The sequence below is a fragment of the Castor canadensis genome, chromosome X (genome assembly GCF_047511655.1).
Source record: "Castor canadensis chromosome X, mCasCan1.hap1v2, whole genome shotgun sequence".
NCBI classification, from domain to species: Eukaryota; Metazoa; Chordata; class Mammalia; order Rodentia; family Castoridae; genus Castor; species Castor canadensis.
In genome coordinates, this window is record NC_133405.1 from 36,974,673 (window position 1) to 37,002,158 (window position 27,486).

Here is a 27,486-nt window from a genome sequence, read left to right on the forward strand (position 1 = left end):
TAACTATGAGGAGAAATAAGTCATGGCCGGCAGGATGCATGGGTGACCTGCTTGGAGTGGCTAACAGGGGGTGGCTGCACTGTTGTCCCTGGATACGCGACAGTTTTCACTTCTGCCTTCTGGGCACCAGAAGCCACGTGGGCTCACACCCAAGTGTCCCGGTTTCAGAGGCATGAGGGCCACTTGGCGGTCATCCTGCTTCCGGACCCAGCCTTGCCACGCATTGCGGGGGTGTTCAGCTAGGACCCCCCCCACCTCCCAGTCCTAGCTCGACCTTCCCTTGGCCTCCCGCGCAGGCGCCGCCAGGGCCACCCCCGCCGCCATGTTTCCCCCGCCCGCCCGCGCGCTCCCTCCCACCACTCCCCCATCCTCCCCTCCCCTCCCCTCCCCAGCTGGGCTCCCGTTCCCCTCCCTCATCCCCCACCCCCTGCTGAGGTCAGGCGGACGCTCTGCTGCTGCGGCCGCAGCAGCTCCGCTCCCATTCCCGGGAAGCCTGGAACGGGGACTTTTGAAAATAACTGGGACGGCATTCGGGTTAGGGTCAGTGCTCTCTGCCCGCGCTAGGACAGGGAGAAGCGGCCGGGGTGAGCAGGGGGTGTAGAGGTGCGGGTGCTGGCGCCTCGCAGCAGGAGGGAGCCCCGGCTGTGCCGCGCGACTCCCTCTTCGGCCCTCTGAGGGCAGCAGCTGGCGGAAGAGCGGCGCGGGGCGCTGGGACGCGGCAAACAAGGTGAGGCAGGATCCTGAAGTCACAGGGGCTGCATCAGCCGCTTCCCCGCCTCCGGGACCGGCGATGCGCGGCGGTGCGCGGCTAGGAGTTGCGATCTGCACCAGGGACAGTGAGGCAGGGGACCAGCTTCGCTCATTGCCCGCTCCCCCTTTCTTCCGCGTGCTGGCGCGCACCCTTAGCCCTACACCTTTGCATCTCCAGGTCCCTCTGGTTCCGCCAGCTGCTTGAGCTCCTGTAGGACCCCAGCCAGGACCCAGTTTTCCCTGTGCTTCTTTGTCATCCCTCCAAGATCTTCTTCGGGCTTCACTGTTGCTGCCCGGATAGCCTGAGGTCCCTCTGTCCACCTCAGCCCCACTTGTCTCTTGGCTTCTAACAGTTTGTACTTTGTGCTTCCTAATCCCTCCCTCCCGCAGAATCTTCTAACTTGGAAGGCTCCGCTACTGGCTCCCCAGTCAGGAGCACACGCTCTCCTCCAAGCTTTTAACTTAGTTCAAAACGTCTTCAGCTCTGAATGTCTCGGCTCTTCTGATTTAGTCACAGTTGACTAATGATTTTCTTCCAGGCTTACCTTTTAGCCTACCATTTACTGAAAATGACAGCATCATTCCTTTATGAAATTATCTGCTAAGGAACTTTAAAGTTGCCTTCTGGCTTTTAATAACGTAGTCCAAGAACCGTAACTACCTAAAATGTGTGTATATGTGTGTTTGTATGTAATCCTGGTACCTGGCCCTGAACCTTCCTGGCTGCTGAGCAAGCCTGTCCGGAAGGACTGGTGGGTTTTGTGATGCCTGGCTCCATTTCTCCATCTGTAACTTCGGATATTCATTGTTTTAATACAGAACCTTAGTGGTTTGGGGTGAAAGCCAGTCACGTTAGCATAGACTGCTTATTAAGCGCATGGAATGGGAACTGAGAGACTCTGGGGTTTAAAACTACCTTATTGGAAGGGCACCTGTCTTTATTTTAAAAGAACCATCAGTTTCTTATAGTGGACCTTATATTTATATAAACCCTCCAGAAGCAGTATTTTAGAATCTCCTAGTTCTTAAAAAAATAAACTGTTTTTAGTGATATCACTTTCTTCCCATGTAGTTAGTTGCCAGGTTAGTTCCTGTACTGAGTTCATTTGCTTACTTCCATGCTGTAATTAGTGCGTGAAGGAAATTGAACGAAGGGGCTGACAGTGGAGCCAGATACCAGTGAACAAGCACTTGCGGACGGTATGCAGCTGTGCTTTTGGAAATAGTCTATATGTAGTGCTCAAACTTGAAAACTGAGAAAAAAATGAAGTAAGCGGTCGTGACATCATTTTATATCTAAAAATATTAGCTCCCTTAACTGCAAGTTTTTATTAATATCCTTGGGCTTAACAATGATAGATTTGTTTGCTTAATGTGTGATCAGGTGTTGTCATTGACACTGTGCATTAATTGGCAGCAGTCTCAGAAGAAACCAAGTTGTGAATGAAGATAGTGGCTAAATTTCACTATCCTGGTAGCACTTATTTTGGCAGTGAGATAATGAGAATAGTTTCTGCTGCAATATCAAATGATGTAATTTTGAAAATATAAAAATAAAGAGCCTCAAATGCCCAAGGTTTTTAACCTGCCATTTTTTGAAGCACACTTGAAACTGTGATGTGCTTCTGTAGGGTTTAGTTGATGTTCTGAAGAAAGTAATTTTCAGAAGAGCAGTGAAGGCTATTGATTGTCAACTTAGTTAAATAACTTGCCAGTGATAATTAGTTTCCCTGTTCATTTGGTAATTTTTGAGTTCACTTTAGTTCTATTTAAAAAACTGAACGTGGTAAGGAATGGGTACTTATCGTAATAGACCCACCATTCTAAGTCTTTTTTTTTTTTTTTTTTTTGGCTACTCATTTTCCAGAGACATACAAACTTGGAAGTATTTTAAGGATATAATTTTCTTACTTTTTTCCTTTTGTGATTATTATTGACTAAGATTGCCACTTCTGTGTATGGTAAAATTATTTATGTTTGCCTGGAAGACAAAAAAGGGAGTGCAAGTTAGCCTAGCATTTTGCTCTGAATCCTCAATATGTATTTGATAGCTATTCTGGTCTATCTAGAGGTTATCAGACTGGATGTTTCTGAGGTTATATTACTGAAGTTTCCTACTGGATTATAGTTCTCATTTTCTTTACATTTTAAATTGTTTGTTCGTATAATTGGACATACAGTAGTGAAATGAGATTAGCCAATTTTCAAATTATTTGATTTTTTGATGTTTAATGTATTATTAAAACTTTCTCAACATTTTTTTTTATACATTTGTTTTGTTGCATTTTTATATCTATGAAATAATACATTTTGGCAGAAATTGTCACATTTCAGAAAGCGAAGAAAGGTTATGAATAGATGAAGAGCTCTAGAGAAAACATCTTACAATTAGAAAAGGCTTTCTTAAGTTAGAGATATTCATAGCAAACAAGGTTTTAAGTATTATTCAATCAGTTAGTAGTTCATTTTATAAAATTTGTCGAATGCCTTCTGTGTGCCCTGTATTATGCACAAAGATAAAATTTATAAGCCATGATCCTCTGTCTTGTGGAGTATCACGTGCTTATATTCTACAAGATGATATAGACAATAAACAAGTAAACATTTGAAGAAGATACTTATAGATTGTAGTAAGAACCATGAAGAAAATTAGTAGGGGATGTGATAGAGCACTAGGAAGGGCCTACTTTAGCAAGGGTGATTAGGGAAGGCTTCTGTGGTGGTTAATTTTAGGTGTCAGCTTGTCTAGATTAAGAACTACCTAGAAAACTGGTAAAACATTATATTGGGTGGGTTTGTGAGGGTGTTTCCAGAGATTAGTGTGTGAATCTGAGTGAATTAGGTGGGGAAGATCCACCCTCAGTACTGGTAGGCACCATCTAATTGGCTGGAGAGAACAAATACCTAAGGCGTATTGGTTTCTCCCAGAACTGGGAGGGATTCTTTTTCTGGTGCCTTGAACATCAGAACTCCAGGCTGGCTGGCCTTTGGACTTGCGCTCCAGGTCTTTTACCAGTGGAACCTGAGTTTCTCAGATTTTTTGGCCTCCCTGGAACTGAGAATATAGCATCAACTTCCCTGGTTCTGAGGCCTTTGGACTTGGACTGAGGTACACTACCAGCATCCCAGAGTTGCCAGCCTGTTGTAGGACTCCTCTGCTACCATTGTTGTGTGAGCCAATTCTCCTAATAAATCCTCATATATTTATATGCATAGCCTATTGTTTCTCTGTCTCTGGAGAACCCTGATAAATACAGCTTCTCAGAGAGAAGGTCTCTGTTTGAGCAGAGACTTAAAAGAGAAGGGAGAATGGGCCTACCTTGTCAGGATCTGGGAGATTATACCCCAGAGAACATTCTTGCAGAGAGAATAGGAGCCAAAGTCTTGAGGCAAAAAAACAGACTTGATGTTCATGAGGAACAAAAAGAAAGTTAGTGTGGTGAGATCCTAGTGAGCTGAGTTGGGGTAAGGGCTAAAGAAGGTGTTAGAGAGTTTAGGAGTCAGGTAATAGATAAGTAGGAATTGGAGGTGCTAAGGAAGAATCTGATTTGATTCTCAGAACAATGGGAAGCCACTGAAGAGTCTTTTCTGTGAAAGTTATTGGTTGAAAAAAATTGCTCAATGGAACTTAAATGTTTTGCAGAGGTTAAATAGAATGTCTAGCTACTCAGTTGTTTCATTAATTCCTGGAAAAAAGAACTTCGATATTTTGCTAAATAAAAATGTGATTCAGTTCCTTTGTTCTGCTTAGGTAAGGGGATGGGGGAATGGGAACTCTGAGGTGATATGTTAAAAAGCAGTCCAACTTGCCACTGTTAACGTATGTTGTCACCAACTTTATTAAAAAATCAGATCATTGTTCAACTTAAGAATTTGTTTTTCAAAGAATGATATTTTATTTTCATAGAAATGTGTTTCCTTTAGAAGTTTGGATGTTTCACTTGTGTCTGAAGGAAAAACTTAGTTCTTAAAGTGACCTTTGGGATTTTAAGTAGTTTTTTAAAAGTATTTTCCTTTGGCTGTTGCCTGCCTAACATTTTCAAATCATCATACCTTTATTCCTTAGAGATTAGGATTATCCTTGAAACCTAAATTAATTTTATTGTCCTGAGGTTTTATTTGAAAGGAATCCAGGGCTGGCAGAGTGGCTCAGTGGTAGTAGAGCACCTGCCTAGCAAGTGTAAGGCCCTGAGCTCAAACCCCAATACCATCAAAGAAATTGGTCCTGTCTGTTCTGTCAGTTCAAATCTTGATGCTAGTCAAGGAACAGTTTGACTTATCAGGCCCTGTTACAACTTTTGCCTCTGAGTTTGTTCTCCTCTTCCTCTGAAGGTGAACAGCATAAACTTGCCTTGTTGCATTATAACTAGGCTTATTTGATGCTAAGTTACCACTCTACTGGCTTTTGGCTCCACAAAGGTGATCTGACTTTTATCTGGTTGCCCACTGTTGCATCCTAGGCACCTGGCACATGGTACGTACTCCATAGTTATTGAATAATCAGTAGATGTTGCCTTGAGACGTTTCTCCTATTATTTTTGTGATACCTTTATGATTTAATACCGCTTTTTCCTTTCACATGTCTGTCTGGTGTTCTGAAGCAGTTTCTTAGAGATAATATTTATAAAGCATAGTTGTTGAGAGCACAGGCTCTGGAGCTAGGCTGCCTGCGTTCCAATTCTGGTTAGGAGACTTAGTAGTTGGGGGACACAGGGTAAGTTATTTAACTTCTCTATACCTCAGTCACATCATCTGTAAAACTGGGATAATTAAACTTACCTCTTAGGGTACTTAAAGTTAGCTAGGCCCACAATTTATTTGCAATTTTCAAATTTCTTTTTTTCTAGTTTAATTTTTTTTTATATTACTGTTGTGCTGGGGGTACATTGTAACATTTACAAAAGTGCTTACAATCTATGTTAGTTAAATTCACCCCCTCCATCAATCTCTTTTATCACTCTCCCCCTTCTTAGAATAGTTTCAGCGGGTCTCACTGTTCAATTTTCATACATGAGTACATAACACTTCATACTTTCCTTATGTCCTCCCCCTCCCACTGGTACCATCCCCCTGACAGGACATGTTTTACCATCCTGTCCTCCACTTGTAAAAACACACAGTTTTGTCTGTTAAGGTAGCTATACTACAGGGAATTTCATTATGACAAAGCTCTGAAAACCAATAAAAGTCCAAACTCAAGGAGTGGCAAAACTTGAATTGACACGAGGAGATTTATAATCTTCATTCTACTTAATGTTAGTCTTCATTTGCATTTGCTATAGAATTAGTAATATGTTTATGGAATAGTGCCACGGATCCAAATGTAATTATTTCATAATATCTAGTATATGCAGGTTATTGCCTATTATATATGGGCATTTCTGAATTTGGATCACATCTGGCCCCACAGTTTTCAGATAAGCGGACTATATACCTCACAGTGAAGTGGTTAAATCAGGGCCTTGCTACATAGTAAACTTGCTGTGACTGGTAGAGAGAATAGGGAGGAAAGTACCTTTCCCAGTGCTGTGCTCACAATGGTTGCCATGTAAATTGTTACCATGTAAATATATGCTGATTTATTCACAAGACACCTCTGAATAGGGAGAGCTGGCTGTATGGTCCTCGTATCATAGGAAAATAGATATGACGAGGTTACATGAAGAAAAGCCATGACTCGGGTCTGTCAGTACTCTCTTATCTAGTACCATGTTAAGCACACTTTGTGTATGTGTGCGTGTCTTTCTTTGACTTATTTATTTTATTTTTTGTTAGGATATATTCACTGTACAGGGGGATTCATTGTGACAATTCCCAATAGGCTTATATTGTACATTGCTTACATCACCCCAGCTGTGTCCCCCCTCTATTCCCTCCATGCCCCACTTAAAGCAGTTACAAGAGGTTTCTTTTTCTATTTCATATAAGTATATGAAGTCCATCAACCACATACCATCACCTTAATCTTCTTCATTCACCCTCCCCCTCCCACAAGTACCCCCTTACACTGTACCTATTATACAGTCCTGTCTTTTGTTATTAATATTTAAGTTGATGTTCATAGGGGCTTCTCAGTGTGTCCCTGCTGTGGGCATACTTTACTTTGATCTGTTCAACCCCTTCCATTATTCTCCCTTACCCCTTTATCTCCCACCCCCATTTTTCAACAGCTTTCAATACATATCCTTACATCCTCTACCTACACAGATGTTATGTTTTACAATGGTTCTTTGGGATAAGAGAGTTTTGGGGGATGGAATTCAGTTAACTTATTTAATGTGATTAGACACTTATTCTCTGCAATTGCTAAACATTTATTGAACTTCTAATGTACATAAAAATCTGTGTTAAAAGAAGAAAGGCATAAAGCAAATGATACATGGTTCGTGGCCTTTAGTAACTCCAGCACCATCCATAGTTACATGTAGGATGTACATTAAAATTCTTTTTTTCCTCTGTAAGCTTGAAATAATTAATATTAAAAAACATATAAAGAAAGAGCCAAGAGTCAATTGAAAACTTTCCTTAATGTCCATCACATGAATTGTTTTTTTAATTATCCTAACCCCTCAGTATTATATAACATCTTGGCAGCTTTTTTCTTTCCAACAAAAGTAAAAAAAAAATGTTTAGTTTTTATTGATCTCCCTTATCAACATTTGTAAGTCACATTGAATTTTCTTTATCCTTTTACTTTTGTGGGATTGCCAGTCATTATACGTTTCAAAAGACCTTTTCTGGAATGTTTGTGCAGTTGCAAAATAGTCCTTGAAATCATTCTGTCAATCCATTCAACAAATGCATATTAAATGTGTATTATATTTGAGGCATTGTACTAATATAAACTAATATGCTTTCTACACAGTGTCTTTTCTGCTAGTTTGTGCTCCCTCAGACTAGCGTACTTGTACTGAGTGAGCAGGGTTGTGATGTGATAGTGTGCGTCAGAGACACAAAGTAAAGTATCTGTGGTTTCTTTCTTTTTTATTTAATGAAGAAGTTTTAATATAAAGACTCCCATCATGATGAATGATAAAGTTTATGAAATTTCCTTTATGTATTTACCCTTTGCATTTTAATTAATCAATTAGTTAATTTTGGAATACTGTATTGAACTTAGGGAGCTTGAGTCACATAAAGATTTAAAGCATTAACTGTTAGTTAATTTAAAATGTAAAAATTTAAATAAACTCAGATGTATTATACTTTAAAGTGCAATACAGTGTTCCTATGAAGATTTGAGGTAAAACCCCAAACTTCAGACAAAGTCTCTGCTTGCAAGGCTAGGTAACTGTAGGATGACTGCCTTTGAAAGGTATTGAGGCCATACTGTATTGCCAGAATCCGGTCTTTTAGTCAAATACTCATAACTTTTCATAACTTTAAATTTCTCTATGTTGCCCAATTTCTTTTAATTCTAGGGTACACACTGTTTGTTTGATAATGGTTTAAATCTTAAAATGTACTGAGATCCTAATGGTGGTGGGTAATAGCTAAGATTGAGAGTGAAGGACCTGTGAAGGAAGTGTATATTCAGAAGAGAGATTGTTAGAACACAGTGACCATGAACTTAAAGCAGCATAGTTGATGGGGGTCAAAGCTTTGCCCTATTCTATGCACACTTGCCTATCTAACTGATTTGAAGTTATCTTTGCTAACTTTAAAGCTGCTTTTATTTATAACATGCTCAGTACACAAAGTGTTTTGTTAATTGCTGGCCACTAGAGTGAGTATTCAGTTCTAGAAGAAAGTTGTCAAGGTTTGCTTTGAGTTTGATAAAAGGTCTCAGCAATTTGTGATGGCTTTGAAAATAGAACAGCTGTGCTTGTTACAAAGCAGTGGCTTAATCTGCTCCAAATGAGAAAGATAAAGGAGAAAGGCGGCAAGTGAAGAAAGGGGGTGAAAGTAAATGGGGTAAGTCAAACATTAAATCTTTCAACTGATTTTCATTATTGCTGTCCCACTTTCACTGTTGCCTCATGCCAGACACAGTTCACAGGGCCTGACATTGCTGTATTATTGTGTTATTGCTCAAAGATTGTAAGGACATGGATGGAGAGGGTGGAGATTAAGGGAAGGTCTTTATAATCTCTGGGGAAAGTGCTTTTATTTAATAAAATAAGAGCATTGTACACTTTTGCTTCTTGGTCGTACTTTTAAAAGATGGCCACACATGTCTTTTTCTCTTTTATTTTGGTGGTACTAGGGTCACTTATTTCTAATAATAGTTCATTTCAAGAGTTTACTGTTGTGCTCCTGAATATTTCTTAGTGGGAAGGCAGTAGAGTTTAATGGTTAAGATCTCAGACCCCCAAGTCACAGGTTTGGGTTCAAATCTTGACTCTCCCTCTTGGTTGCAGTGTGATATTAGGCAACTTGTTCCATTTTTGTGAGCTTTGATTTTTCTCTTGTAAAACATTTTATTTGTATTAGGGATTAAATGAAGTAGTGCATGCAAGACACTATGCATAGTCCACAACACATTCTAGATATAACTACTCTGTGTGTGTGTGTGTGTGTACTGGGAATTGAACCCAGGGCCTCATGCTTACTAGACTACTGCTCTACCACGTGATCTACTGTCCCGTCCTGCAGGACACATCAGCGTGGGTAGCGAACCTAGAAGGGGAAGAATGAAGGGACAAGAGACACGAAGGAGACAGCAAGACAGGAGTTCTGATCAAGCTGCAAAATTTTATTGTTCACACAGGGGTATTTATGTGCTGAGGGAGTGAGGGGTATGACGAGGTGCAGGCTGGTTGGCTGGTTCTGCTATAGGGTGCCCGTTCGCGCCGGCGGCAAGGTAAACTCCCGGAAGAGAAGCAGGGATGGCGCCATCTTGTGCTGGAGATGGAGAAGTTGGGACAAACAACCGCAAAATGTTCCAGGGCAAGGTCAAGACAGAATGGCTCACAAAGGGAGCCTTGTCTCCGACATTTCCCCCTTATTCTTATGCAAACATGACCAGAATATGTCAGCTTATTGAGAGGGGATGACAGAGGCCCAGTTCCTCAGGGTGGAGATCATTTTTGCTTTGTAAGCAAGCGTCCTTGCTAAGTTCTCAAGAGAATCTCCTCGGCATGTTTTTTGAGGAGGCGGATTTTTTAGGAGCATGCTGACCGCCATGCACCAGGGCATGTCATACAGAGGTCTTGGGTCTGGGGATCCTAGGATCCACCCTCCTGCAGTCTTACCTGCACCCTCGTTTAGAAAAGCCTTTATGATCACTCTCCCTGGGTGCTGCCTCCCCCAAGCAGAGGGGCCCAGTGGAGGAGGGCCCAATGGGCGATGAGTGGTCAAGAATGTTATATAAGAAGAGGGGGTGGCAGAGAGAAAATTTGGAAACCCAGATGGAGCATTTAGCGAGTTCTTATTGAAAGGAGGGTCTCAGGAGCACGGTCTTCCATATCCAGACGATGATAATGGACCTGTATAGGCTTAGAGGCTAAGGTGTTAATTTGTTCTTTAATGAATTGTATCAGCCTGTTTATAATGCAGGGCCCTATGATCACAATTAAAAGTAGACCTAGCAAGGGGCCTAATAGTGGAAGAAGGTAGGGTAGAATTCCATTAAGCCCAGTCCAGAGGGGGTTTTCAAATAGCTCCCTTCGTCTCTTTTCTAAATCTTCTTGAAGCTGTTTAATTTTGGTGCGTACTATGCCTGATTTATTGGCATAAAAGCAGCATCTTTCCCCTAAGGCCAAGCAGATACCTCCCTGGTTGGCTGTTAGCAGATCTAAGCCTCGCCTGTTCTGAAGGACCACTTCTGCCAGGGAGTCTATTTGGTCCTGTAAATCCTTAATGGTTCCAGATAGAGTTTGTACATCATCTATAAGTTGTTGAGATAGGCGACGGTAAGAGTGTATAGCCGTGCCTAAGCCAGCTGTACCTGTGCCTATAGCTGCTGTTATTCCAAGGCTGGCAAGGAGCGGTAAGGCTTGTATTGCCTGTTTATGTCTTTTAATTAAGGTGTCTAAGCTAGGAATGGGCAGAGGTTCATCTCCTGAGACAACAGTAATATCTGGGAGTAATAAGGCAACAACACAGCCACCAGTCCAATTTGCTGGAAGCCTGGGGAAGGCTGAGTTTCCTCCACACAAAAAAACTGTACCGTTGGGGGGACAAAGAGCTGGGGTGGGTGAGGAATAATTTAGAACTGATGAGCAATTTCCAAAAGAACTAACCCCAACGTCAATATCATAAGAATTATTTTGCATCCTGCCTTGAAGGCATACTGTAGGTGCATCCATAGGCTGTACTTTAAAGGGAAGTCCAGATTGGCAGGTATCCTGATTATTTACGGTGGAGTTAACAGGTATTGCCATGGGCATTATTGCTCCTGTGGTCATGCAAAGCCAGCAATCCTTAGCAAGGGTGGGGTTGGAAGTGTTAAGCAAGGAGAAGGTACTTCCCAAAATATCTAATGTATTGGGATCTAAATCTGGAATCTGAGATTTAGGCAACATTAAGGGGTGATATGTGAGTTCAGGGATTTGGGGTTTTAAAAGCTCGATTATTTGAAGATGTTTGACAGCATCCGTGGGTCCTCCACCGTCAGAGACCCCTGTAGGAGGGCGGGAAGCCGTCTGCATAGCATTTTGCCCAATTTTAACAAGTTTTAAAGTACCATTATCAAAGGGTGCACTTTTGAGAATGTCATTAATCAAGTTCCAATAAGAAAAGGCGGTCACAGGGACCTTTTCGGGGCCAAAAGATTCATAATAGTCTTTTAAACAGTCTCCGACCCGGAGCCATCTTTTACCATCAATGGTTCCTTCAAGAGGAAACCAAGGACATAAATCTCCTATGTAACAAAAGAATGACCTCAAATCTTTTTTCCTAACACGCGCCCCTCATGTCTTGAGGGCCTCCTTGAGGCCTGAAAGAAACAAATCATGTGACGACACTGCTTGTCCCAGGGTGGGTCACTCACCGTTCGCCGTCCTCACTCTCCTCCTGGATCTGTCTCTCGGTTGCGTTAGCCGAGGCGATCGCGAACTCTGCTTGGGCCCAAGCCTTCCCGGAGGACGGTGTTCTCCCCGCAATCAAAGGAATAGCTACAGCCACGTTGGGCGCCAGATGTCCCGTCCTGCAGGACACATCAGCGTGGGTAGCGAACCTAGAAGGGGAAGAATGAAGGGACGAGAGACACGAAGGAGACAGCAAGACAGGAGTTCTGATCAAGCTGCAAAATTTTATTGTTCACACAGGGGTATTTATGTGCTGAGGGAGTGAGGGGTATGACGAGGTGCAGGCTGGTTGGCTGGTTCTGCTATAGGGTGCCCGTTCGCGCCGGCGGCAAGGTAAACTCCCGGAAGAGAAGCAGGGATGGCGCCATCTTGTGCTGGAGATGGAGAAGTTGGGACAAACAACCGCAAAATGTTCCAGGGCAAGGTCAAGACAGAATGGCTCACAAAGGGAGCCTTGTCTCTGACAATCTACGTGCCTGGCCCTTTTGTTTTTTGTTTTTATTTTGTTTTTAAGACAGGGTCTTCTTCATTTTGCCTAGGTTAGCTTGTAACTCCAGATCCTTCTGCCTCTTACTTCTCGGGTAGCTAGAATTACATGCATGGTCCACCACATGTAGCTAGATGTAGCTGTTCTTATTATTAACTCATTTAATAGATTAGTGCCTGAAACAGTTGTAGGCTTCTAAAGTATGAAGCAGAAATGTGAGGGGAAATTGTCTTTTTAATTTATATTACCATAATATGTGGCATAATACTGTTTTTGAGTATGTATCTTTTAAATGGTAAGTAGACTATTTAGAATAGTATCTTTTTTTTTAACAGTACTGGGGTTTGAATTCAGGGCCTTGCACTTGTTAGGCAGGCACTCTACCATGTGACCCACCTCACAGCCAAAGAATAATACCAGTTTTCTAGCACAGAAGAATGTTTTTGGTAAATGCTTGGCTTATTATTTATTCAAATATCGTCTCACATTGAATGCAAGAAACATATCATTTTTAATAACCCAGTATGTATTTAAATATGATACTGTTTAATTTAATAGGACTTTAAGTTGTAGTATCTATTTTGAAGGCAAGGAAAACGGCATTTTGAAATAGGCCAGCAGTATAAGAACTACAGGAAAATGTATATTTGAATTTTTTTTCTTTTGAGACAGGGTCTTAATATGTAGCTCAGGCTTGCCTGGAACTTGCTCTGTAATTCAGGCTGGCTTCGAGCTCTCAATCCTCCTGTCTCAGCCTCCTAAATGCTGGGATTACAGGTGTGTATTACCATGCTTGACAGCGTTATCTTTTAAACATTGAAAACTTCTGGTCTTCTCATAATTGAAAAGGACACAAATTTTCCTGATTTATCTCTAGTTGTTACAGATTTTGAGTCTCCAAAGAAGAAAGTGTTGAAGTATTTGTCATAGTTAAGCCACTGGGAAAAGAGCTAGTTGTGCTGGAATGTCTTTCTATAGATTTTTGGTTGTTATGGTTAAGCTTTTTACTATAGTTATTCTTACAGCAAATCTAATAATACTTCAAGAGATGACAAAAGTCAATCGCAGTTTTGATAAATGAATGGATAAGTCTAAATTGGCTATTGAGAGCAGCTTCATGAGTTCAAACTTAAATACTGCTGAGAGAGAGAGAGAGAGAGAGAGAGAGAGAGAGAGAGAGAGAGAGAACTGTTGGAGGGATTATCCCCTTGAATTGCAAGTACACAAAGCTACCATTCCTACATAATGCCCTTTAGTTCTAACATTAGTTAAATGGCACAGAGATTATTCTTGGGGAGCCAAGTTGGCTATGGAATGCCGCAGGTACACAGAAGGGAAAATCAGGTAACCTGTTACTGATATGGTATATAGTCATAGGTCTTTGTCAGTTGTTAAAATAATGTATATCCAAGTGCTTGAGAAGCTTAGTTTACTATATGAATGAGATGTATTATTTATTAGCTGATTGCCTGCACTTGTAGATAGTGATCATTATCAGTAGCGTTTGGAGATGAAAAGACAATGTTCAAAAGTATTTTTAGGGTTGGGGATATAGCTCAGTGGTGGATGGCTTGCTTTGTATATGTGAGACCATGAGTTATTTTTGGAAAAGTTAGACTTATTCTATCTATGCTTAGAAATTTAGCTTAAATATTAAAATAAAGAGAGTGATCTTTATTTATAGAGAATCATTCTTTTGAAGCATGGTTAACTGTCTTTATTTTATTTATTCTTGTGGAACATGCACAGTGAGTTTAAGTAACTTGCTGTGAGATGGAGCTAAGAGTAGAATGCCCTTTGTTTCTAGCTCAGTGCTTTTGCAATAATGACATAAAAATCTCTTTATCCCAAAGGATCTTTTAATATCTCTAGTCTTTGAATTAATGGGGTGAAACCAAAATACCAGTAGTGGAGATACCAGCCATCATTCTACACCTGTATACTTTCTTGCACAATTTGGTATTTATTAAAATGAATTTTGGATTTATTAAGGAATTATCTAAGTGCTTTTGTCATAATGCAGGTGCAGTATCTGTTTAAAAATTCATTAACAGGCATTTGTTGAGCAATTATATGTAAAGCACTCTACTAGGACAGAGAAAGTGTATCTACTGTCCTGAAACAGCTTACAATTTAGATAGTGCAACATGTGGTAATTTTATCAACTGATACTAATGTCAGTACCAAATTATAACATTCACCATCAATCTGACACCACTCCAAATACTTTCTGTGCATTAACACATTGAAACCATAGTAGTACAATTAGGTAGGGACTATTATTATGCCTACTTAAAAATGAGGAAACTGAGGCACTGGGAAGTTTAGATAACTTGCCCAGAGTTACACATCTAATGAGTGGAAGAGCTAGGAATAAAATAAATGTAGCTTGAATTTTGACTCTGCTTTTAACCACAACACATCCTTTCATTCTTTCTCTGACAAAGATATTTTGAAGAAGGCACTTTTGAAGGGTGTGTTATTGAAAAGCAATGAAAGTATTTCTGAGTATTTTAATGCCCAAAGCTGTGTGTGTATGTGTATGTGTGTGCACAGATATGTCTATGTGTGTACGTGTGTGGGTTTTTTTGAATAAGAAAAACAGGGTAAATGAAATTGAGAATCCTTTATATTGACAGTTTTGGTGTGCAATATGGTGTGCAAAATGTTTTTTAAAAATATAATAATTGGCACACCATAATTCATTCATTTACAGTGTACATGGCAGTGGTTTTTATATATTCACTGAGTTTTGCAACTATCACCACAGTCAATTTTAGAACATTTTCATCACCCCCTAAAATGAGAAATATGTGTTTTGAAACAAATGTGGTCGTGAAGAGGATGGAACCACAGAGGATTGGTACTACTGCTTCTTTATCAAAATAGTTGTAGACGTCTTCTCAGTATAACTCAGATCTTAATGCTGTTTTTTTTCTAATCTAGCTCCATATTGCTGTAGAAGGCTTACCTTTTAATTTCATTTTGATCACTGAATAGTCTTTTCAAAGAATTCTCTCTGATTTTGAATTCTTAATCCAAATTGATTATATGAATTTTCTCATGTGTTTGTCATAAAATGTTGATATTAATATAAAACATAAGACAGACTTTTATTTAAAAACAAAACTGCTAATTCTAGTAGTGTGAGTGACTACCTCCTTGCAGCTATGCATTCTCTATAGTGGGACAGACCAGAAATACCTGAGCTGTTTCATGGCTATACAATGATAGTTTTTGTTTTTATTTTATTATTAGTTTTAGTATTAAACTCTTTTTTGCACACTGGTATTAATATTTCTAAAGGTTATGCTTGACTTACTAGTGGATAAATGGTTGAGATAAAAGCAACTCTGGTTTTTTTTTTTTTTAGGCTGAGGCACAGTATTAAGGTACTGTGTTATGGAAAATGTCTTAGAATTGTATACCATGATATTGAATACAGATACTATGAAATAATTGAAATTTTAAAATATTCCCAGCCATTTGTTTTCAGTCACTCATGCTTCACAAAAACATACAGTTAGGGTTATGGTTAAGGACTACATTCACTGTAGTTAGAGTTACCAAGCCAAACATCTGTGTGTGTGTTGAGGGCGGCAGGCTGTTTCAAGGTCTTCATTAAAGCAATTAGTTACAGTCAGTGCTACTTTTTTGGTTTAAAGAATTCCTATTTATTTTTTATTATGAAAAATCTGTAGATGTAAATAGATGTTTTAAACGTATCTTTTTAAATGAGTTAATGTTAGTTTGGTCTCTTTTGCTACATAGGACTTTACCTACTTTTACATTTGGAATGATTTTGAAATGTTACTGTGTTTCTCAGAATTCTTTTGTACTTGGGTTGAGTTTCTATTCCATGTCAACATTTCAGTTAAAGTGACTTGACTCACTCAGTGATTTGCTATAAATCTCAAGTAGAGTTTTTACTTGCTTAAGTGGATTCTCTGCTTTGCCATATGTGGCAGAGGTGTGGTGTGCTCACAACTGGTGGGTAGAATAGATTCAGATATTATGGCACTATTTTCACTGGAAGAAGTGAAAGTGTACCTTTATAGTACCTAGATGGGAACAGTTTTATCACCAAGTTAGTCTATGTCACCTGGAATCCAGTATTGGGACTTTTTTCTTAAATAAAGAAAATAGATTTAGAAAGTTGGTCTGTATACTATGATGCTTTCTTTTTCATGGGTAGATTTTGTTTATTAAGCCTTTGTGATACAGGGCAGGGTGGAAAGGGTTATAAATTTGTTAACTTTAGGAGAGCCAAATTAGTTTGGTTTAAGAGAGCCATTCTGAATAAGAAAGTATCTCATCATTTAGAAAAGAGGATTTAGAATAATGTGAATATTGTGTTTTCTATGGTTTGAAATATTTATTGATTTAAAAAATGAACCCATTGCAATATAGTCATAAACTTATTACTTCATAGTATTATTTTCTGTTTAAATTAGTGCCTAAAGTGGTTTAGAGTCTTACATGGTTTAGAATAACTCATGAATTAGATCCATCTACCTTTTTTATAGCTATATCTTACTGGCATTAAATGAAGTATTTTATATATATTAATTCAACAAAAAATAGTGAGGACTTCTGTGACTGAGGTGTTTGGGATGCAATGGTGAATGTGGCCAAGTTCTACCAAGTTCTCATTCATTCTATGAGGTTAGTTATAGTGTTCTCTTTACCCTTTGTTCTTCTAAGAACATTCCATCTGAAGGAATGGGGAAAAGGGCAGAAGAAAATACACTCTTTCCATTTAAGGATATAACTTAGTGTTTGCACACATCACTTTTGCACGTATCTTCACTGGCCAGAACTTAGTCCTATAGTGGTATCTAGTTACAAGGGGGATTGGAAATGCTGCTCTTTACTCATGGCCATGTGACCAGCAAAAAATTTATTGCTTTATAAGAAGAGAAGAACGTATGTTGGAGAATAATCAATAGCTTCTGTTCTACATTGGCTCTAATGTAAACCTTTAGTCTTTGGTCAATTTCAAAATTTATTTGGAGACAGTGTCTCCATAACATTGGCTACCCACTTGCTCCAGGAAAAAACCTCAAACTTGTCAGCAGGGTATATAAACTGTGTTAGTGAGCTTTCTGTAGCTGTGACAAAATACCTAAGAAAATCAACTTAAAAGAGGAATGACTGGTTTTGGCTTACAGTTTCAGAGGTTTTCAGTCTGTGATTGCCTGTCTCTATTGCTTTGGGCCTGAGGAAGGCCGAATATCATGGCAACTGCAGTGTGTGTTGGAAAAGGCTGCTTACTTACCTCATTGCAGTCTGGAAGCAGAGAGCTAGAGCGAGAGTGAGAGCGAGAGTGAGAGAGAAAAAGAGAGAGAGACACACACACACACACACACACACTGGGGACAAGACATAGCCCCCAAGAACCCACTCTCTTCAACTATGTCTCATCCCCAGTGTTTCTGTCACCTTGCAATAGCCCATCAAATTATGAACCTGCCAACATATTAATCCATTGTTGAGGTCAGAGCCTTCATGACCCAATTACTTTCTAAAAGCACCACCTCTGAACATTGCTGCATTGGGGACCTTTACCACATATGCCTTTGGGAGACACTTCATATGCAGACCATAGTACATGCTTATGATTTGACTCCTGTCTGTTCTTTAAGCTCCTCTCTCTCACCTCTCAATGTTGCATTCTAAGCTGCATCCTTACTGTGACTACTTGTACTTGCCCAAACTGGCCATGTTTTCTTATCCTCACACGTTTGCACTTGCTACACTTCCTGAAATAATGAGTACTTCCTGTAGTTCAGGGTTCAGTTTGGATGCCACCTCTTCTGGGAAGATTTCCTTGAGCCTCTTTTACTTCACAACTGCTGTCATTTGTTTCTTTTAGAGACCAGAGTGCTCACCATTACAAAATGGAGGTATTTCGTATAATTCTCTAGTATCATTTGTGTCTGTCTTTAGCAACCATTATTATTAGTATTTTTGTTCCCCTGTCCCCACCCCCCCACAGGACTGTGAGTTCCCTGAGGACAGGGATCAAGTCAGTTATCTCTGTTGTCTGGCATAATACCTGGCCTAGAGTTGAGCTTGCTGTTTGCTGAATGAGAAAGTGAATAAATGAATATTTTGCTTACTAATAATGGCTGCTTGATCAAGCTGGCAGGCCTTGTTATTTGCCATCTGGAAATTGCAATGCAATGGTTATTTTCCAAAAGCTGGACTGGCTAATTTTATGCTAGATACTAGTAAAGTTAGGTAGTTTCAACTATTAGATGATTATAATATACAAGTTATAGGAGGTACAATAATTAAATATATGCAATTTTAGAATTAGAAGGAGCCCCAGGGATCATTTAATTTAACTTTTGTAATTTAAAGAGATACATATGCTAATGGAGAGAGAAATTCAAACATTTGTTTAAGGGCTTCTGTCTTGAAGGAGCTTACAGTATCACAAACAGATGATATTTACAGACATGAAAAAGATGATTGGGGAAAATTGCCACAGGAGTAGAAAAGGTTGGGATAATCAAGGTAGATTTGTCTGAAGAATTAGACTTTGAAATGACTCTTGATGCCTGGGGAAGAGTTTGAAATGAGAGGACATGCAAAGTGTAGAGAATGTGTAAGTGTGCAAAGACAAAGATATACAGGAGAATTTGGGAACATGTTCCGTTGAGTGGTATTTAGTAGTAAGAGAGAAAACAGTGGAGGAACTTGGATAACAGTCTACCAAGCAAAACCATGAAGTAGTAACTGCTGTAATGAAAATAATTTTTATGTTTTATTTGACTGATAAATGGGCTGGGTCTAAGGCTGATTGGGTCAGGGAACTGGCACACTGTTTAATATGCTAACTTAAAATATGAGCTTAATTGGTTCTCATTTTTTGCTTAAAGGCAAAACGATTATATACTCCCATTCCCCATGATAATTACTATAACAATGTCAGTTTTTCTTAAAGGAAAAAGTAAGCCCAAGCAGCAAGCTTGTAATATTAGTAGTGTGCATGTATTAGTCATGACATACTGTAGGTAATTGAATAAACTCTCATGTTATGACAATAAAGTGTAAAAACTGAAGTAACTGAGAACATGGTAGCAACTACAGCATCAGTCTGTTATTTTGTCAGTCATTTGGAGACTAGAAAAATTAACATGAGGAAGCATGTACCCTCCTGATACATTTAGAAGCTATTTTCTTCAAGAATGATTTTTTGCAAGCTAATATGATATATTGTATTTTGATACAAAATACAAAGAGAGAAAATAAGCAGATCTCTACAGTACATTAAACTTCATTTAATGAAAAGCAGGAGAAGAGAACCTTCGATTTTGTCTTTATATAGACAAGAAAAGTAGGCACAAACATCAAGATTTGTTATATAGGTAGTATAGCTCATTTTCATAATCAGGAATGACTATTTTTCCTTAAACACAATAAATACATGGACCTGGAGGGAATTCATTAATGGCTTTAACTCAGGCATTTGAAAGTCTCTAAGTTTTGAGTTTCAGAAAAATATAATTTTCCATTTTTCCTTTTGTCCTGGACTGTAGAAACATGTTAATACTTATCTTTTTAAAGGACTTATATAGAACAGTTTGTTATATCATTTATTGTTCTTCTAAGAATTTCAAGGAAATACCAGTTAAGTAAATGTTCATTTAATTTGTGTTGATTCAAGTCTGGTATATTTGTTAAATCTTTTTTTTAAGGAAACCTACCCCCAAAGTATTTGTTTCAGATGGCATACAATTAATTGCATGCATACCTATTCTATACCATCTTTGTACTTCAACATAACTTAAAGTTAACTTTATGTAGGCTTTTGAAAATTAAGTGTCTTTTAACTAATAAAATTGTGATTATTATTTGAATTTCTTTTTCATACTCTTATAAAATCTGGTAAACTTTAGTTCATTATATACTTTTTTTGGTGTATTGGGATTTGAACTCAGGGCTTTGTGCTTGCAAAGCAGGTGCTCTACCTCTTGAGCCATGCCTCCAGTTCATTTTGCTCTGGTTATTTTGGAGATGGGGGTCTTGAGAACTATTTGCCCAAGCTGACCTCAAACCTTAATCCTTGCAATCTCAGACACCCTAGTAGCTAAGATTATGAGTGCCCTGGCCATCATATATTTCTGATGTCTGTATAACATGAAAATATGTAACAACCAGTTTTTGTATCATATACCACTGTAAGTCTTAACCATCATAATATTTCAGGAAACTCTGCTATTTAATATACAATTGAGACATGAAATTAGGGTCTTGCTATGCAGCCAGGCTGGCCTTGAACTTGCTGTCCTCCTGCCTCTGCCTCCCAAGTGCTGGGATTACATGCATGAATCATCTTGCCTGACCCCTCTGAGTCTTACTGATAGGATTTGTTTTAAAACTATCATATTATTCGGAAACAGCCTGGTTTGAATTAGACATTTCAAAAAGGGGTTTAAAATAATTACAGATTTCTAGGAACTTGTAAAAATAATACAGAGCGGTACTATTTTTAGTTCAGTGATTACATCATATGTAACTATACATAGTACATTATGAAAGCCCAGAAATTGACATTGGTGCAATGTGTCTGTATAATTTTTATGTCATTTTATCATATTATAGATTGGTGTAACCACTTTTACAATGGAATATGAAATTATTTCTTCACTGCGAACATAATTTCGAGAAATCAAAAGGAGAAGGAAGGAAAAAAGTCTGCTTTATTTATCTGTGTTTTTCTCATCATACTCTTTTCACTGATGTTTTAAGATTCTGTCTATTATCATTTTTTTTCAGATTAGAGAACTTCCTTCAGTTACTTTTCCAGGGTAGTTGTATTGGCAACAAATTCTTAGTTTTCCTTCATCTGAGAATGCCTTGATCTCCCTTCTTTATTTCTGAAGAATATTTTTCTTGGATACAGGATTCTTGGTTGACAGTTCTTTTCTTTCAGTACTTGAAAAATCTTGCGTGTTCCTTGCTTATCGCCTCCATGGTTTCTGATGTAAATAACACCTTAAGTAAGGTGTTATTTCTCTCTAAATGCTTTAAATTTTTGTTGGTCATTTTCAAAAGTTTGAATGTGATGTGTTTTAGAGTAGATTCCCTTGGGTTCATCCTGTTTGGAATTTGCAGAGCTTCTTGAATTTGTAGGTTTCTTCCTTCTTTTAAGCACAGTAGCCTCTCCTTATCTGCAGTTTTGCTTTCCATGCTTTCAGTTACTCATAGTCAACTGCAGTCCAAAAATATTGCATGGAAAATTCCAGAAATAAACAACTCATGTTTTAAATTGCACACCATTCTGGTTAATGTGTTGTTCTGCTCTGTCCTGCCTAAGATTTGAACCATCCCATTGTTCACCATATTCATTCCACATGTACTACCTTGGTAGCTATCTCAGTTATCAGATTGACTCTCAAGGTATTGCAGTACTATGTTCAAGTAAACTTTAGAAAGAAAAAAGAGAGATAGATAGACAGACAGACCACATAACTTTTATTGTGGTAGATTGTTATAATTGTGCAATTTTATTACCATTATTAATTTCTTTCCCTAGTTTATAAATTAAATTTCATTATAGGTATGTATGTGTAGGAAAAACATGGTGTACATATGGCTTGGTAGTAGCTGTTGCATCAGGCATCCACTGGGGGGGGTCTTGGAATGTATGCCCTGCTAATAAGGGGGAGTAGTAATGAGCCTACTCACTTTTTCTTCCAGGACTCTGATGACATGAATGTTTGTTCTTTTGCTGCAGTCCCTCGGAGGTCCCTCATGATTTGTTCATTTTTTTCAGTCTATATATTCTCTGTTGTTGAGGTTGTATAATGAGTATTGTTCTATCTTCCAGTTCACTCATTCCCCCCCCCCGTCCCTTCTGTTCTGCAGTTAAACTTATAACTCCAGTGAGAAATTTCTTTTTGTTATCAAATTCTTCAGTTTTGAAAGTTCTTTTTTGTTATTCTTTGTATCTTCTGTTTCTTTACTGGGATTCTTCTGGTTTTTTTTTTTTTTTTTTTGCTTTTCTTGAAGTATGTTCATAGTTGCTTGCTTGTTGAACCATATTTAGAATTGCGGTTTTACATCTTCATCAGATAATTCTAATATTTCTGTTATCTTGGTGTTCCCATCTATTAATTATTTTCTCACGCAGCTTCATCTGCTTGGTTCTTGGTATGGTAAATGATTTTTGTATGGCAACCTAGACATTTTTGGCAGTATGTCATGAGATTCTGGATCTTACTGAAAACAGTCTGTTTTAATCATCTTCCACTGACACCTCTTTGTTATGAGTATGCTGCCTCATTACTGTCATGTAGGTCTATACTCCCAGGTTTCCCGGTTGACCTCTGTTGACACCTAAAGGGGTGGATCCTCCTTACCAATGAGTGTGAGTGAGAGTCCTGGCTTCCTGTTAGGTCTGCAGTAGTACTATCCTGCCTGAGAGAAGTAGGAATACCTCCTTACTGCTCCACACATGTCTTTTAGTGACACTGTGAAGGATGACTGGGTAACCCACGGGGTAGTCAGGGTAGTCGTGAAAGTCCCAACTCTTCTTTGTCACCATCCCAATGGGGGATGTGTTCTTCATTATAGTCTTGTGAAGGTGAAAGTCTAGGCTCCCCACTAACCCTTTGATGACATACAAAAGGGTGTCACATTTTTTCTATTTAGCTGGAGGTAGTTATTGTCTAAATGTTTTCTGTCTTACTGTTCTTCCCATTTCCTGCTTCTTTGGCAAGAAAGAACAGGGTTTTCTTTTGTTGTTGTCACTTTTTGGTCTGTGTTCATTGTCATTTCTAGCTTGTCAACTTCTTCAGCTTCATGTTGAAATATATGAGGCAAAAAAATCCTGAGGGAACTCACCACTGTGTTGTTCTTTGGGTCCGGAGGTTCTTAGCCTACCTGCCTTTTTTTTTTTTTGCCAACTTTTTTTTTTTCATTTTTCTTTTATTATTCATATGTGCATACAAGGCTTGGTTCATTTCTCAACCCTGCCCCCACCCCTCCCTTACCACCCACTCCACCCCCTCCCACTCCCCCCCCTCAATACCCAGCAGAAACTATTTTGCCCTTATCTCTAATTTTGTTGTAAAGAGAGTATAAGCAATAATAGGAAGGAACAAGGGTTTTTGCTGGTTGAGATAAGGATAGCTATACAGGGCATTGACTCACATTGATTTCCTGTGCGTGGGTGTTACCTTCTAGGTTAATTCTTTTTGATCTAACCTTTTCTCTGGTACCTGTTCCCCTTTTCCTATTGGCCTCAGTTGCTTTAAGGTATCTGCTTTAGTTTCTCTGCGTTAAGGGCAACAAATGCTAGCTAGTTTTTTAGGTGTCTTACCTATCCTCACCCCTCCCTTGTGTGCTCTCACTTTTATCATGTGCTCATAGTCCAATCCCCTTGTTGTGTTTGCCCTTGATCTAATGTCCACATATGAGGGAGAACATATGATTTTTGGTTTTTTGAGCCAGGCTAACTTCACTCAGAATGATGTTCTCCAATTCCATCCATTTACCAGTGAATGATAACATTTCGTTCTTCTTCATGGCTGCATAAAATTCCATTGTGTATAGATACCACATTTTCTTAATCCATTCGTCAGTGCTGGGGCATCTTGGCTGTTTCCATAACTTGGCTATTGTGAATAGTGCCGCAATAAACATGGATGTGCAGGTGCCTCTGGAGTAACAGTCTTTTGGGTATATCCCCAAGAGTGGTATTGCTGGATCAAATGGTAGATCGATGTCCAGCTTTTTAAGTAGCCTCCAAATTTTTTTCCAGAGTGGTTGTACTAGTTTACATTCCCACCAACAGTGTAAGAGGGTTCCTTTTTCCCCGCATCCTCGCCAACACCTGTTGTTGGTGGTGTTGCTGATGATGGCTATTCTAACAGGGGTGAGGTGGAATCTTAGCGTGGTTTTAATTTGCATTTCCTTTATTGCTAGAGATGGTGAGCATTTTTTCATGTGTTTTCTGGCCATTTGAATTTCTTCTTTTGAGAAAGTTCTGTTTAGTTCACATGCCCATTTCTTTATTGGTTCATTAGTTTTGGGAGAATTTAGTTTTTTAAGTTCCCTGTATATTCTGGTTATCAGTTCTTTGTCTGATGTATAATTGGCAAATATTTTCTCCCAGTCTGTGGGTGTTCTCTTCAGTTTAGAGACCATTTCTTTTGATGAACAGAAGCTTTTTAGTTTTATGAGGTCCCATTTATCTATGCTATCTCTTAGTTGCTGTGCTGCTGGGGTTTCATTGAGAAAGTTCTTACCTATACCTACTAACTCCAGAGTATTTCCTACTCTTTCTTGTATCAACTTAAGAGTTTGGGGTCTGATATTAAGATCCTTGATCCATTTTGAGTTAATCTTGGTATAGGGTGATATACATGGATCTAGTTTCAGTTTTTTGCAGACTGCTAACCAGTTTTCCCAGCAGTTTTTGTTGAAGAGGCTGCTATTTCTCCATCGTATATTTTTAGCTCCTTTGTCAAAGATAAGTTGCTCATAGTTGTGTGGCTTCATATCTGGATCCTCTATTCTGTTCCACTGGTCTTCATGTCTGTTTTTGTGCCAGTACCATGCTGTTTTTATTGTTATTGCTTTGTAATATAGTTTGAAGTCAGGTATTGTGATACCTCCTGCATTGTTCTTTTGACTGAGTATTGCCTTGGCTATTCGTGGCCTCTTGTGTTTCCATATAAATTTCACAGTAGATTTTTCAATCTCTTTAATGAATGTCATTGGAATTTTGATGGGAATTGCATTAAACATGTAGATTACTTTGGGGAGTATCGACATTTTTACTATGTTGATTCTACCAATCCATGAGCATGGGAGATCTCTCCACTTTCTATAGTCTTCCTCAATCTCTTTCTTCAGAAGTGTATAGTTTTCCTTGTAGAGGTCTTTCACATCTTTTGTTAGGTTTACACCTAGGTATTTGATTTTGTTTGAGGCTATTGTAAATGGAATTGTTTTCATACATTCTTTTTCCATTTGCTCATTGTTAGTTATAGAAATGCTAATGATTTTCCTATGTTGATTTTATATCCTGCTACCTTGCTATAGCTATTGATGATGTCTAGAAGCTTCTGAGTAGAGTTTTTTGGGTCTTTAAGGTATAGGATCATGTCGTCTGCAAATAGGGATATTTTGACAGTTTCTTTACCTATTTGTATTCCTTTTATTCCTTCTTCTTGCCTAATTGCTCTGGCTAGGAATTCCAGTACTATGTTGAATAGGAGTGGAGATAGTGGGCATCCTTGTCTGGTTCCTGATTTTAGAGGGAATGGTTTTAATTTTTCTCCGTTAAGTATAATGCTGGCTGTAGGTTTGTCATATATAGCTTTTATAATGTTGAGGAACTTTCCTTCTATTCCTAGTTTTCTTAGAGCTTTTATCATGAAATGATGTTAGATCTTATCAAAGGCTTTTTCTGCATCTATTGAGATGATCAAGTGGTTTTTGTCTTTGCTTCTGTTAATGTGGTTTATTACATTTATTGATTTTCGTATGTTGAACCACCCCTGCATCCCTGGGATGAAGCCTACCTGGTCGTGGTGAATAATCTTTTTGATGTGTTGCTGAATTCGATTTGCCATTTTGTTGAGGATTTTTGCATCAATGTTCATTAATGAGATTGGCCTATAGTTCTCCTTTTTGGAGGTGTCTTTGCCTGGTTTTGGGATAAGTGTAATACTGGCTTCATAAAATGTGTTTGGCAGTTTTCCTTCCCTTTCTATTTCATGGAACAGTTTAAGGAGGGTTGGTATCAGTTCTTCTTTAAAGGTCTGATAGAATTCAGCAGAGAATCCATCAGGTCCTGGACTTTTCTTTTTGGGGAGACTCTTGATTGCTGCTTCAATTTCATTTTGTGTTATAGGTCTATTCAGGTGATTAATTTCCTCTTGGTTCAGTTTTGGATGATCATATGTATCTAGAAATCTGTCCATTTCTTTTAGATTTTCAAATTTATTTGAATATAGGTTCTCAAAGTAGTCTCTGATGATTTCCTGGACTTCCATGGTGTTTGTTGTTATCTCCCCTTTTGCATTCCTAATTCTACTAATTTGGGTTTTTTTCTCTCCTCATTTTAGTCAGGTTTGCCAGGGTCTATCGATCTTGTTTATTTTTTCAAAGAACCAACTTTTTGTTTCATTAATTCTTTGTATGGTTTTTTTGTTTTCTATTTCGTTGATTTCAGCTCTTATTTTTATTATTTCTCTCCTATTTGTTTTGGGATTTGCTTGTTCTTGTTTTTCTAGGAGTTTGAGATGTATCATTAGGTCATTGATTTGGGATCTTTCAATCTTTTTAATATATGCACTCATGGCTATAAACTTTCCTCTCAAGACTGCCTTAGCTGTGTCCCATAGGTTCCGGTAGGTTGTGTTTTCATTTTCATTGACTTCCAGGAACTTTTAAATTTCCTCTTTTATTGCATCGATGATCCACTCTTCATTAAGTAATGAGTTATTTAGTTTCCAGCTGTTTGCATGTTTTTTATAATGGTGATATGTTTGTTTTATATACAATGTCTATGGTTGTTTGCTGTACTTTGTAGGATGAATAGGGAAAAACTATACCTACTTCATCTTTTCAGAAGCAGAAGTTTGACTTACATTTGGTCTTGCTGAACTTTTCTTAAGTTTTTATGGTTTAATTACATCTCAACATGAAACTAGTGACTAATCCTTGTCCTAACTTAATAGATATTTTGGTTGCTTTTGTTGCTTTAGCAATAATATTATTTAAAGTTATCTTTATATGGGCAACATTTTCTTAGTTTGTAAAGCCAAGTGCTAAGCCAAAGAAACATGTACCACATAGAAAAGAATTTGTTATACCTTTAAGAATTTACTTATGGGGGGTGGGGGCAGGGGGGAGAAATAAACCAAGCCTTGTATGCACATATGAATAATAAAAGAAAAATGAAAAAAAAAAAAAGAATTTACTTATGTTCAAAAGAAACCTGTTTGAAGTAAGGGCAATAAAAATGGAAAGATGTATAGAGGGCATAGATTTCATGAAGTGGAAGGTTTGAAGTTAGAATGGGGGAACTAGTGTCATACTGAATTTACTAATTATATGTAATGCTTAAATAATGATTAAAGGTATGCATTACTACAGTTCCACTTAACAAACAAGCATATAACTCTCATTAAAATCCTTTAGAACTATATAATATTGGCACATTCTATTGTTTTACATGCCTTAAAACAGTAAATATAGATTGGAGTAATTGAAAGCCTATCTGTTTTAACAGTAAGTTTCCTAAGTATGTCA

General features: G+C 38.4%; 1 protein-coding gene and 1 long non-coding RNA gene across 4 annotated transcripts in view; one reads left to right on the forward strand and one right to left on the reverse strand.

Annotated features, from left to right (window-relative positions):
* The first annotated feature begins 548 nt into the window (after window positions 1-548).
* The window catches only part of Klhl13 (kelch like family member 13), a 185,376-nt gene continuing 158,438 nt past the window's right edge, over window positions 549-27,486 (forward strand). Inside the window, exon 1 of one of the 3 annotated variants that reach the window (XM_074063876.1) lies at window positions 549-727. The gene's annotated coding sequence lies outside the window, so the exon portion shown is untranslated. Of the gene's footprint in view, window positions 728-3,093; window positions 3,860-27,486 lie in introns of those variants that run through there. The other 2 variants (XM_074063873.1, XM_074063874.1) reach the window with 2 other exon arrangements.
* Window positions 9,425-12,182, reverse strand: LOC141419866 (uncharacterized). The gene is made up of 2 exons (XR_012444576.1): window positions 11,684-12,182; window positions 9,425-9,594 (listed from the first exon to the last, which is right to left on the reverse strand). It is a non-coding gene; the product is annotated as an uncharacterized lncRNA (long non-coding RNA).